Genomic DNA, 12,491 nt, shown 5'->3' on the forward strand with positions numbered 1-12,491 from the left:
TGACAAGGAACCTTAGAAGAAAAAGGGAGATCTGTGACTCTCTTGACTTGGAACAACATCAAAGTGACAAGCTCCACTGAAATAACAGACCTTGTACATGGGAGGGGATGCCACGTTCCGTCAGTCTCTGTCAGATGTAGGAGCAAGAATGACTCCTCCTGTTGTCGATGCCCAAAACCTCCCTAGGCTTGGACTTGGTTCTTCAATAGATGCAAACCAGCGGAAGTGAACAAAGATAGACACGTTTCTTTTGTCACAAACTTTTCCCTGAGGGCCTGACCCAGTAGCCATTAGAGTCAAGAAGTCTTGCCAGTGACTTTGGTAGGTTCTGGATCAGGTCCATATTGAGAAGAACCTTTGAGGCAGCTTCACAGCTACATTAGAGAAACCACAAATGTGCCTGCAAAGGAAGTCTTTAGAGATGTCCTAGCTGGAAAGTTATCATTCCTGAAAACAATATCTAGGCTCTGCCGCGCAATCTGTGGAATCCGGCTCGAGTGTGATTGCAGCTGTTGGCTACTTTTGCCAAAGGACAAGAAGTAGGAAGAGGAGGGAAAAGTTCTGTTTGAAAAATGGCAACAAAGGCTGGAGGTCAGGCTGAGTGAAGCTGTTGATTACTGGCCTATCTCGGTTTCCTTTGCGCCTCTGTTAGCAGGCGCAACGCATGGTCAGAGAGACCTTATGCAGAGGTCTGAAGAAGACAGTGGTGGAGTAGCAGTGGTTCAAACTTTTTTTAAACTGAAGCAACCGAGTTTGATTTTGTTTGGTCTGTTTTTGGAACTTAAATCCCAGTTTTCTCAGAGAGGGAAAATATTGAAATAATGATCCACCTTGTGTCTCTGAAAGGAGGATTTTGCCTTCAGTGTGGCTTCTGGAATAACTGGGTATCTGTAAGGGAAACTGGCATGTGGTTAGCTCTGCTAGTTTGAGGCTATTGCCCTAAACATCATCACATGAGAAATCCTTCAGGGTTCCAATTCTGCAGTTGGGAGGGGGAAAAGTAAAAGTTCATTACAGAAAGAAGGCAATATAGCTGACTCTGTACAGAAGCCGCAGCACATACAACTCAGCCGCCACACACATCGGTCATGTCGCTACGTAACCCTGAAATTATTATGCTTTTAAAATGCTGCCTTTGAAAGTCTCTGTGAAACACGCCTCGTTTTCAAGCTCCACATTTAATGTGCTCAAGTAGTAAACGTACACAAATAGTTTTTTGGGTAGTAAGTAATAATACTTAGCATTTTCTCTTTCAGAGCTGTAAACAAGCCCTAGCTAGTAAATCCTTTCAACCCTGCTGAGAAAGGTATATGTTCTTACTGCCCATTTTATGGATGGGAAGCAGAGTGCGAAGAGTCAGCATGGCCCAGTGGACAGAGATGTGGACTGAAAGTTGGGAGACCTGCATTCTGACCCTGGTGTGGGTGCTGACCTGCCACGTGACCCTGGGCAAGTGGTTCACCTCCCTGGGCTTCCATTTCCCCTCCCACTGTTTTTATCTGATGTGGTTGTGAGCTCGTTGGGACAAAGACTGCTTCTTACTCCATATTTGTACTCTTGCATGCCAGTCTTGGTTGTAGCCTCTACCCGCTACCATATAGCTAATAAAACCTAAATTTTGGGTCTGTGATGCTTACCACTTACCGTGCTTAAAAATGCATGCCAGATGTTGATCCTCAGTCCTGTGCAGTGGGTAACAGGGAAACTGAGGCAGGGAGTGGGATTTGCTGGAGGTCACAGGGAAGCCAGTGTTGGAAGCCCCGAATTCTAAGTTCTCTGGCTCCCTGTCCTATGCTTAGGCTACTAGATCAAACTTCTTTCCTAACCCATTAAAAACCTGATTACTTCTCTGCCTTTTTGAAAGTGAGTGAGAAGAAAGTGGCACAAAGAGAGGGAAACAGCTGGAATCGTACTGGCATGTCGGAGAGGGACACATGCCTCGCTTTGTGACAGCATTTGCCAGGAAACCAGATGCTGTTGCTGGCTGGAAAATCTTTTTGCGCCGTTTGGTATCTGGGTTTTATAGATTAGATCGGTTCTCTTCCTTCTGAGCCCCCAATCAGCCATAATTAGTGTGACAGCCTAATAAGCATAGCGTTGCCTAATGTTCTAAACATGTGGTGCTAAAGTGTGGGTATGAATTCAGGAGGGAATGATGGCATGTTGTGTGAAGCTAATGTGTAGGCAGCTGTCCATGGCAGCCAGGATGTTCCTCCATTGGAATGGGGTTAGGTGGCTGTGATAGCATTTCATCCCACTTCTTTTGTCGCCACAGACTGCTCAGAGACCACCTTCTGGTCAAACATCTTGTGCACTTTATTGCCAGTGTTTTCCCCACCACCCTTACAGACATGTGCCGCTCAGTGTTTACCCTAGCGTACACTCCTGAACTCACTCAGCCAAGGAAGGGGGAGCCCGAAGATAGCTTTCCCCTGAGAGAGCTCGCCTGGCTGATTCTCAGAAGCCTCTCACTCTCTTCTCCACCAGGAATACTTCCTTCCTGTGCCTTTTCTACTTTCTGGGCTAATGGGTTGGTTAGTTTGGGGATGGGTGAGAGCTACAAGACTATCAACTCGGCAAAGCTTTGCCCGTCAGGTTTCCTCCGGGGTGATGGAATTGGTGACCTGAGTGGTGGTACAGCTGCTGTTGCTCAGCACTCTGTCACAGTGATACCATAGCGCTGGCCTCCAGCTCTTGGGGGTGGTGGCCATTTTGGCACCTTGCTACGCCTGCCTCTCAGGAAGGGCAGCAGTTCCTCACAAATGTTTCGAGAGCATGAAATAGGAAATGGCAGCGGCCAGACCACTCACTAAAAGGTCCTTTCTCAGGGTCCTGGTTGACTTCCCAGCCTGGTTAACACTCTCACCTGTGTTTCATTGACCAGACAACGCAGAATTGTAGCATTGGAAGAGACCTTGAGAGGTTGTCTAGTCCCCTGCACTCAGGGCAGGATTAAGTGTTATCTAGACCATCCATGACAGGAGTTTGTCTAACCTGCTTTTAAAAACCTCCAACGACGGAGATTCCACAACCTCCTTAGGCAATTTATTCCCGTGCCTGACAGGGAAGTTTTTTCTAATGGTCAACCTAAACTGCCTTGCTGCAATTTAAGCCCATCGCTTCTTGTCCTATCTGCAGAGATTAACAAGAACATTTTTTTCTTCTTCCTTCTTGTAACAACCTTTTTTATGCTTCTTTCCTGACTAAAAAAAGAGCCAGAGTTCCTGTGTGTGCAGAAGCCCAGCTCTGGGAAGAAGCCACTTGTGTCCTGAGGCCTCTGTGCTCCATCCCGTTGCAGAAATCCCATCGAGGTCACCTGTATTTTGGCAGTTTATTGTCCTGAGTGTAATGAACCCATGACTTGATTTTGTGGGTGGGGCCTGTCACAGGGAGAAATCTTGAGGTTTAGGGTTTGAAGGGATGGCGTTTTCCCTGGTTGAAACAATGCCTTGTGGGAAGCTTGCAGTGTTTTAACCAAAGCACTCAAGGCCAGGGTAGCAGACCAGGTGCGTTAGATCAGGGGCACAGAGGGAGGTGGCCTCTCTACTAGGATTTCATGGAGCAATCACCTGGGCCTCATTAGACACTTGTTTGGGTGTTACTGCTGAGTTTGTTGTCTTTAGAAGGCAAGTGCTGCAAGTAGTAGTTGTAACCCGGTACCGAGGCCTGTTCACGGTACCGAGGCCTGGGGTGGGAAGAGTGCTTGCTGCTTGAGGAGTTCCCCCTAGGTGGTGAAGGGTAAATTCTTACCCTGTTAGCTTGGTTTCTTCAGGCCTCCCTACAGATACCCCCAGCCTCTGATCACTGAGCTCGACGTGGGCTGCTTGTTTGATCAGTGTCCTTTAGTTATGTAGTTTCCACTGTTCTAGGAAGCCTGAGTTGATCCAGGCAGCAAGTCCTTTGAGATCTCAAAGGTCTGATTCTCCCCTCCCCTTTCTGACCTCCCTCCGTGGTCTCTAGAGTAGGGAATGTAAACCTGTTTTGTCTGGGCTGGTAGAGAAAGCCATGGAGAAATCAAGTTAACCAGTAAGAAATTCCCCCTCTGCTGTGTTTCTAATCACCATCTTTCTCCATTCACAGTATGTTTAGTAGGTTCATTTATCATGATGACGTTTAGTTGAACTTACCTCTCTTGCTGGTCTTCCAGTCCTCTTCCCTGAGGCACATATGCTCCCATTAATTTTCTGCTACCCATCATGCTTAATTTCATTCCACAGAGCACCAGCCTTCACAGTCTGAAGTTGGCAGTGCGATTTTTTTTTTTTTTTTTTTTTTTTTTTTTTTTTTTTTTTTTTTTTTTGGTTGTTGTTGTTGCAAGTATCACAAAGAAACTAGTGCTTTCTTTTCTGGAGCTAACTGTTCCCTGGCTAATACACTAAAAGCTTCAGTCTGCCCTGGGTCACTGGTGCTCTGTTGGGATTGGGGTTTGCTGGGTGCTGTTCAAACACAGAGTAAAAGATGACCCAGACTCGGGGGTGCTGGAACCCAGAGGACCAAGGGGCCATGGCTCCATCACTTTTAAAAGGGGGAGGTCTAGGCCCTCCCACTTTTTACCAGCAGTAAGGGCAAGTGATCCGGGGGAGGTGGGGGGCTTGGAGAGGAGTGACTGGGGGCAGGGGCTCAGGGAGAAGGGTGGTGCAGGGGCAGGGCCATAGTTTGGGTGCTGGTGGGCCCCCCTCACTTTTAGGCAGCTTCTGCTGCTCCTTAGCCTAATCCTCAGAGTCTGGGATTTGAGACCTGATGCAGCAAGTGGGTGTAACAGACAACTGGAAGGAGCGGAGAATGGGGAGGCCATGGGAAATAGTCATATAAACCTGTGCTTATGTCAGCGGAGTGCAGAAATATGATGCTGGATGGCGAATAAGAACCTGAACAGAATAAAAATGACTGACTGTAAATGAAATACCCCTTCAAATGGGCCAGGTTCTAACACTGGCTAGTCTCTTTGCAGAGGTGAGGTGAGCTGATCAGAAGGGTTTGAAGAGCCTGTGGCTTTTCAGCTGCACAGTGCAGTTAAAATGTGACTTCAAAGATGCTGAGCTGTGGGCTTCTCAATCCTAGTAAGGAGCAGCTGCCAGGCCTCAATCCCTGTTGATTCATCCTCCCCCTGGTTCTCTGCAGTTGCCCTGCTATCTGCTTCCAGTCTTTGGATGATCAGGTACATGGAAACGTCTCTTTAAAGCTCGGTGATATGTTGCTTCCCCACTGTTTGTCCAGGAGAGTTATCTGCTGAGGAGCAGAATACACACACCTTCCAAATATGTTCTCTCTCGAAGTATTTAGTACCCATTGCCTTGGCCTGAGGCCCTGCATGAAAATCCTTTTAAAAGTATATAAATGCTTCCCTGTGATAAGTTTTACAATAAACAATTTCCATTCCGGGCCGCCATTCCCCACTGGCCAGCATGTAAGTGCATGGCCCAGGGGTCAGGCAAATGCTCGGTTGAATAAATGCCTCCTGGATTTCACCCTGATGCAGGGCCGTCCCTAGGGACATGGTGCTATGTCAGTCATAGAATCTCAGGGTTGGAAGGGACCTCAGGAGGTCATCTAGTCCAACCCCCTGCTCAAAGCAGGACCAGTCCCTATTTTTTGCCCCAGATCCCTAAATGGCCCCCTCAAGGATTGAACTCACAACCCTGGGTTTAGCAGGCTAGAGCTCAAACCACTGTGTTGTGCATGGCCTCTCTTGATGGGCAAAGTTTTCCATCTAGGAGTGGTAGCAGTAAAGTCGGATTTCTCTGTGTGTGTGACAGGGAGAAAGTTGGAAGTAGTGAGAGCAGCAGGACTCTGGGCCATGAGGAGGCAAGGGACTGAAGCAGCTGGCGCCCCCCTAGGTGTCTCTTGCATTTCCTGTAGTAATATGAGAGTTGCATTATCTTGAAGGCTGCCAAACTGGGCTTTGAGGGGATGTACGCTGGAGCCAGGGTTGGATCCTGAAAATGCCCAGCTGGCAACCCTTGAGCATGTGGCACTGGTGACTGACTGAAAGGAAACCCGCAGACGTCTTAGGTGCTAGCAGCATGTGCAAAAGAGCTAACTTTAGAAGCTAAAGCAAACATGCACCGGCTAACAGAGGGCAAGCCAGAGGAGAAATGCTGAGACCCGTTTTTCTGTCTCCAGATGCATTTCTTCCTTGGACGCTTCCATGATTTAGTGCTGACATTCCAGACCTTGACAAGCCAACGTTTTGGTGTATACATGTTAAGCCCCTCCGTCCGCAACAATGCGTTTAAAACCCAAACAATTTATGATCTCGCCTGTCTCTGCAGATATTTAATGGACTGCTGAGACATGGAGGTCTTCTCTTCCCCTGGGAGTTGGAAACTTGCAGCTGAGTGGAGAGATGGTGTGGAATGCTGTGAGGTGTGTGTACATGGGGGTCTGCAGGGTAGAGTTGCTCAGCTCTTGCTTTGTGGGCAAAGATATGCATGCTGATCAGGTGCCAAGATTGGGTTTAGGGGAGTATAATCATGTCGGTAACAAGGACCTAGTTTCCTTTTCATGTTTTTTCCATCTAAGGCCGGCTCCTTTTCACAGGACCAAGCAAGAGCAAACAGTGCTGGCCACAAAGGAAGAGAGGATTTTAAGATTTCCCTTACATGTATCTTGATCTGCTACTACTCTAGTGCCATGTGTTCAGAATGCAGGCAGGAAGCAGCAAGCTACGGAACATGGGGAGGGTCTCTCGGGAGGCAGGCTGCTTAGGAATGAACAAGAAATAGATCCTTATTCACGGATATACTGTATTTACTAACAAATATCTTGGAACACCTATGCAATGAGAAGAATGCAATTCATACACCACCTCCTTTCCCCCAAACCAATTGCTGTCAAGTGGATGAATCAGTCTGCATTTCATAAATACATTTCTATCAGCTTTTCAGAAAAGTCTGTTTCCTTTTTAAATAGAATAAAGGTGAGAATGAAGCACCTGAGTCCTGGGTAAATTTATGGATAGTCTGTAATCTGGATTGTGGGTGAGATTCTATCTGAGGCTTTGTCTAATGTTTCTGTGGTGCTCTATGCTTCTGGCTATTTTTAGCCAGCTCTGGATAGGTAATTAATTTGTCCTCTACAGCAGTGCTTCTCAAGCTATCTGATGTGGGGGACTGGCAGTTTTTTTCCCCAGTGTGCACGCAGACTGGCAGCCACTTTGAGTAGCACTGCTCTGCAGTTATTTCTCTGTGGCGATGATGCTCAGAAAAGCCAGGTTGCAGTGGTCATCTGTGAGCGAACGTAAAACAGTTAGTCATGGTATAAGTGACTGACATGATGAGGTTAATAACATGGCAAGGATAATATGTATTAAGTACTGAGAGTGCCCTGTGCCTATACTGTACAAGACACAGAGCAGACCGTTCCTGTCCTCAAAAGCTTACATTGGAACACAAAATAATAATACTTGAGAATACTTCACAAACATTACCCATTTAAGCCTCTCTGTATGCTGTGTGGTAGGTTAGTATTATTATCCCTTAAGTGGCTCATTCCCGGTCTCATAGGGAGTCAACGTCAGAGCAAGGATTAGAAACCCAGAGTTTGTGACTTTGAGTTTTGTGCTCCGACTACTAAACATCCTTTTCCTGATAGAATTCGGAGTAGGTAGAATGAGCCTTGCTGATCTGATTTATTCCTACAGTCTTGGTGGCATGGTGTACGAATGCTAACTTTGCCTTTCTCCTTTGAAGGGAAGATGCTGGCTGTTTTCTTATGGCTATTTTCATCCTCTGTGGGTTACAGATCTATAGACCCAGATTTGCTGTAAACAATAAACTTTTGCCTGCTAAGAGTCCCTGGCAGAGACTTGCCCACACAAAGTCCTGCTGAGAAATGTGTGCCATGGCTATAGACAGTAGAGAGGTGTTAGTGTAGCCAGTGCCCCTTATGGGAAGGACTTCTCCACATATGATCAGTCTGAGCGGTATGGCAGCTTTTTGTTGCCTGTGTATTACAAGTGAGACCATTGTGGTTTGGCCAGTTGACATTTTATCTGGATTTCCTTCCCCCCCCCCCCCACACACCCCCACACCCCCCCGGGAGATAATCCATTTATTTGCTTTGTGTATGGAAGTCGTCAGCCTACAGATGTTTCTTGTCCTTCCAGATAGTTTCAATTTATTATGCAGAGTCTTCCCCCATGTACCTTTTCCCTACAGATTTCTAGTATGCTCATGGTTTTTGAAGTGGTGGGTGTGGTGTGTTTTTTTTTTTTTTTTTTAATGCCAGCTAAAAAATGTTACCCATTTAAGCCTCTCTGTATGCTGTGTGGCAGGTTAGTATTATCCCTTAAGTGGCTCATTCCCGGTCTCATAGGGAGTCAACGAGCTTTAAAAAAATTCCCATTTTGCAGGCGTTTATTTCTTCGTGTGTCGGGGCTCTTGCTGTTCAGTTATAAATGGTTGAATTATTAAACTTGAAACGCAGCTGCTCTTTAGAACATTTTTGTATGTGCGGTAAGTGTGATAGGTAATGAGGCAGTGTCTAATCTAATTGCCACGGGATTCGTGATGTTGTAATTCGGGTTTATGTAATGGTTACTTATTTTAAAGTTTTTGTATGGATTTCGTGGCAATAGTTGTCTGATCCACAACCAAAGACACTGAAATCCTCCCTGGGAACAAGTAGGGAGCGTGGGCCTATGCAGAGCTGTGTAAAGTCCGCTCTCTGCCCTCCAGCATGGCTACAACTACAAGCTTCAGCCCTGTTCTAGTGGAACCATTTCTAGGGTGGGGCAAAAGGGCTAATCCAGTCTCTGGCGCTTCTGCTGGGATTCTCAACAAGGGTGCCACTGGTGATGATGCTTTCTCTGATGTGGCTAATTGCCCTGTAGGAACTGGACTGAGACGACCAATGCATTATGCGTGAGCCACCGAGAGCAGTGACTTTCAGCGACTACTAGCCCGGGATGCATTTGAAACAGCAAAAGCCCACAGACCTGGCCAGTGGTAGCATCTCCCTTATATAGCTTGAGAGAGAGAACATATATTGCCCCTGTATTCTTTTCAGGTTACCTTTGAAGGGGTGGGGGGAGCGCCTCTTTTATCAAGTAGATTTGTAGTTAAGTCTGTCATTCTATCCTCAGTGTGCCCCCCCCCTTGTGCATGTGGGGAGCTAGAGGGCCCTGCAGCACAGACTGAGGAGGCCAAGGGACTGAGTCTCTAGTTCTGATTTTCCCCTTGCTCTTTATTTGTTATTGAGGGAAGGAGTTTGTATGTGTCTGCCTCACAGTAATTAAGTACTATTTTAGCTATCTCAAACTATATTCTATTTGCCATTGTAACTGTTGCAAATCTTTTAGCTTGCGGAGCCTTCGATAATGCTTTCTCTCAGCTGGCAGATCCGTGCAGGGTTTATTACTCTAGCTGGAAGGGAACACTTTTTTTCATTAGAAGGAAAGATAATTGCCTCGCACCTCCTGTGCACATGCCTAGCAGCCTATCCTCAGAACATGGAATTAACAACACCTTCAGTGAAGGTGAGGCGCCAGAGAGCCTCCTGCGGCTCACAACCAGAGATGGCCTCTGGCGCTTCTCATTGTCCACACATTCCCTGGGATGACCCGCTAATCATACAGAGTTAATGTGGGACATTTAGGCACTGACCTGTGATGGGAGAACCTACCACTGCACAGCCCTGAGGGGAGCAGAGGGACTGAGGAATTGTGCAACATCTTTGCTCTCATAGAATATCGGGGTTGGAAGGGACCACAGGAGGTCATCTAGTCCAACCCCTGCTCAAAGCAGGACCAATCCCCCAATTTTTGCCCCAGATCCCTAAATGGCCCCCTCAAGGATTGAACTTACAACTCTGCGTTTAGCAGGCCAACAGGGTCTCTGGCTTATCGGTCCAGTTGAGGTGCTTTTATATGGTGCCTGTTACTGTGGTATCTGAGTGCCTCATGTGTTTGGAACCTGGTGCCCTATTCAATTTAGCCTCACGGTGTCCCTATGAAGTGCTATTATCCCCATTTTGGAGATGGGGAAACTGAGGCACAGAGCGGCTAAGGGATTCTGCCCAAAGGAAGGCTGTGGCAGAGCATGGAACTGAACTCAAGTCTCCTCAATCCCTGCATAGCACCATAACCATTGGACCATCCTTCCCTGTTCTCCCGTCTTGGCATCCAAACATCTCTGACTTCTGGGCTCATGGAGGAAGCGGTTCCTGATTGTCTGCAGTCTTCCCCTCCCACCCCAGTCTGGCCTATAATATTGGTACTTATTTTCTTTATTTGCAGAGCTCTGCTCTCTCCCTCCCTCTCTTCTTCAGCTTGCTCCTGGCGTGCAGTAGCTCCAGCACAGACTGACAGCAGCAAGGGGTGCCAAGTTCCTTCTGAAAACTTTCCCACACAAAATCCTGTAGCAGTGCCAGCATAGACTATGGCAGCGAGAGACAGCTCTGCTCTGCTATCGTGCTCTTTCATCTTATTTTCAGCTCTTCTCCTTAGGGGGCCTGGCTCGTTGCACATTAGATGCCTTCTGCAGACATCTCGACAGGGAAAGAAGAAACAACCCCCCCCCCCCCCAAAAAAAAAACAAAAAAAAAAACCTGTCTGGAGGGAAAAGAAAGCTCTTGATTTGCTTATAAGTGAACGCAAGTGGAGCTGGGATCCACAGTGCTTTAATGAGTCTGGATTCGGGTTTGTTACTTGCTGAAATGAGAAAAGGGTGTGGGGGTGTGTGCGCTAATTTAAAGTAGAGGGTTTGGCTGTGTTTATAAGGAAATCACTAGTTGGAGGTTGTTTCACTGGCTATTGTTTCCAAAACAAATGGGGATCCTGTTGTGGGAGTGATGAAAGGGGTTTGAGTGCTGAATAGAGACCTTTGGTTTTGATCCTTTGTGGAATGAGTCCTCCTACCTTTATATCAGGGATGGGCAAATTATGGCCCAGAGGCCGCGTCCGGCCCTCCAGACCTTTTAATTCAACCGTTGAGCTCCTGCCGGGCAGCAGGATCTAGGGCTTGCCCCACCCTGGCGCTCCAGCCAGGGAGTGGGGTCGAGGGCTTGCTCCACTACACGCAGCTCCGGGAAGCAGTGGCAGTCCCACCTCTGGCTCCTACACGTAGTGGCAGCCAGGGGGCTCTGCACGCTGCCCCCGCCTCAGTGCTGCCCCTGCAGCTCCCATTGGCCGTGAACTGTGGCCAATGGGAGCTGCAGGGGTGGCGCCTGTGGACAGGGCAGTGTGCAGAGTCGCCTGGCTGTGTTTTCGCATAGGAGCTGGAGGGAGGACATGCCGCTGCTTCCGGGAGCTGCTTGAGGTAAGCGCCGCCCAGAGCCTGCACCCCTGATCTCCTCCTGCAACCCAATCCTCTTCCCCAGCCCTGATCCCCCACCACCACCCCGCGTTCTCCGAACCCCTCCGTCCCAGCCCAGAGCAACCTCCTGCACCCCCAACCGTCATCCCCAGCCCCACCCTTGAGCCTGCATGCCTAGCTTGAGCCTGCACCCCTGCCCCAGCCCAGAGCCTCCTCCCACATCCTGAAATCCTCATTTCTGGCCCCATCCCAGACCCTTCACCCCCAACCCCCATTTTCGTGAGCATTCATGGCCTGCCATACAATTTCCATACCCAGATGTGGCCCTCGGGCCAAGAAGTATGCCCACCCCTGCTTTATGTGCATAGCTGGAGTTAATGGGATAGGGAACCTATCTCGTCTCTGTTACCGTGACACGTTGCTGGCGGCAGAAAGTCACCAACTCATCGCTGTTGGATGACTTGAATGGGATGAGTTAGTGGCATCGGTCCAGTTCTTAATGGCCAGGTGTCTGTATTGCTGACACTAATTGTAGCAGTGAAGCCAAAGGCTGAGTAGGCTGTGGTGACTGAATTTTGCTTTAAGCCTTAGCAGTGGTCCTTTCAGGCTGGGAAAGAGGCATATCTCTCTTGGTAGGGTTGTCTGGGCAGCTTGCATTGGTGTTGTCTGTACTGCACTTTCCTGTGGATGAACTAGAGGACTTCGGGCTCCAGGGCTGTCAGTCTGGCACTTTTTGAGCACTAAATTCATATTAAAGATAAAGCTCCCACTCCTTAAATCTGCCTTGAAGGCCTTTTCCCTTGGACAGGCAGGTGGCATTTATGGGGAAAACAAATTTTGGCGTCAGCATGTTTGTTTACTACGTTGTTCCTCTTGAATAGTCTTTAATCTCTCTTCTCTGCTCCATTTGTTGTAGTCATGGAATTGTGCTACTCACTTCAGTGCCATTCTCCAGAGTCTCCTTACACCAGTCTGGACCAGTGGGTAGCTCTTATCCATCCCTTAAGAGATAAGATCTCAAGATCCACTTGGTGCTTCTGGTTTTACTTTTCTTGAGAATCAAGAGGTTGGAATGATGCTTAGGCGCACAGTTGGACATTATTATTCAGGGTAACTCTGATTCTTATAATTTTTTGTTATTTCAGGGCAACAGTGTTGCCTAGTGATTAATAGGAATTGAGACTCCTTGGTTCTAATCCCATCTCTGCCATGGATTTCAGAGACTCCTTCGTTCTA

At 47.8% G+C, this 12,491-nt stretch overlaps 2 protein-coding genes across 13 annotated transcripts in view; both read left to right on the forward strand.

The window, feature by feature from the left end:
• The window catches only part of SCARB1 (scavenger receptor class B member 1), a 540,196-nt gene that overhangs the window by 276,341 nt on the left and 251,364 nt on the right, over positions 1-12,491 (forward strand). The window contains exon 13 of one of the 2 annotated variants that reach the window (XM_074972277.1): positions 7,203-7,213. The exons of the other annotated variant lie outside the window; for it this stretch is intronic. The gene's annotated coding sequence lies outside the window, so the exon portion shown is untranslated. Of the gene's footprint in view, positions 1-7,202; positions 7,214-12,491 lie in introns of those variants that run through there. 2 annotated transcript variants of the gene reach the window in all.
• Positions 1-12,491, forward strand: part of NCOR2 (nuclear receptor corepressor 2) — a 398,218-nt gene that overhangs the window by 35,050 nt on the left and 350,677 nt on the right. The gene's annotated exons all lie outside the window — the stretch shown is intronic.

The sequence above is a fragment of the Natator depressus genome, chromosome 15 (genome assembly GCF_965152275.1).
Source record: "Natator depressus isolate rNatDep1 chromosome 15, rNatDep2.hap1, whole genome shotgun sequence".
NCBI lineage: Eukaryota > Metazoa > Chordata > Testudines > Cheloniidae > Natator > Natator depressus.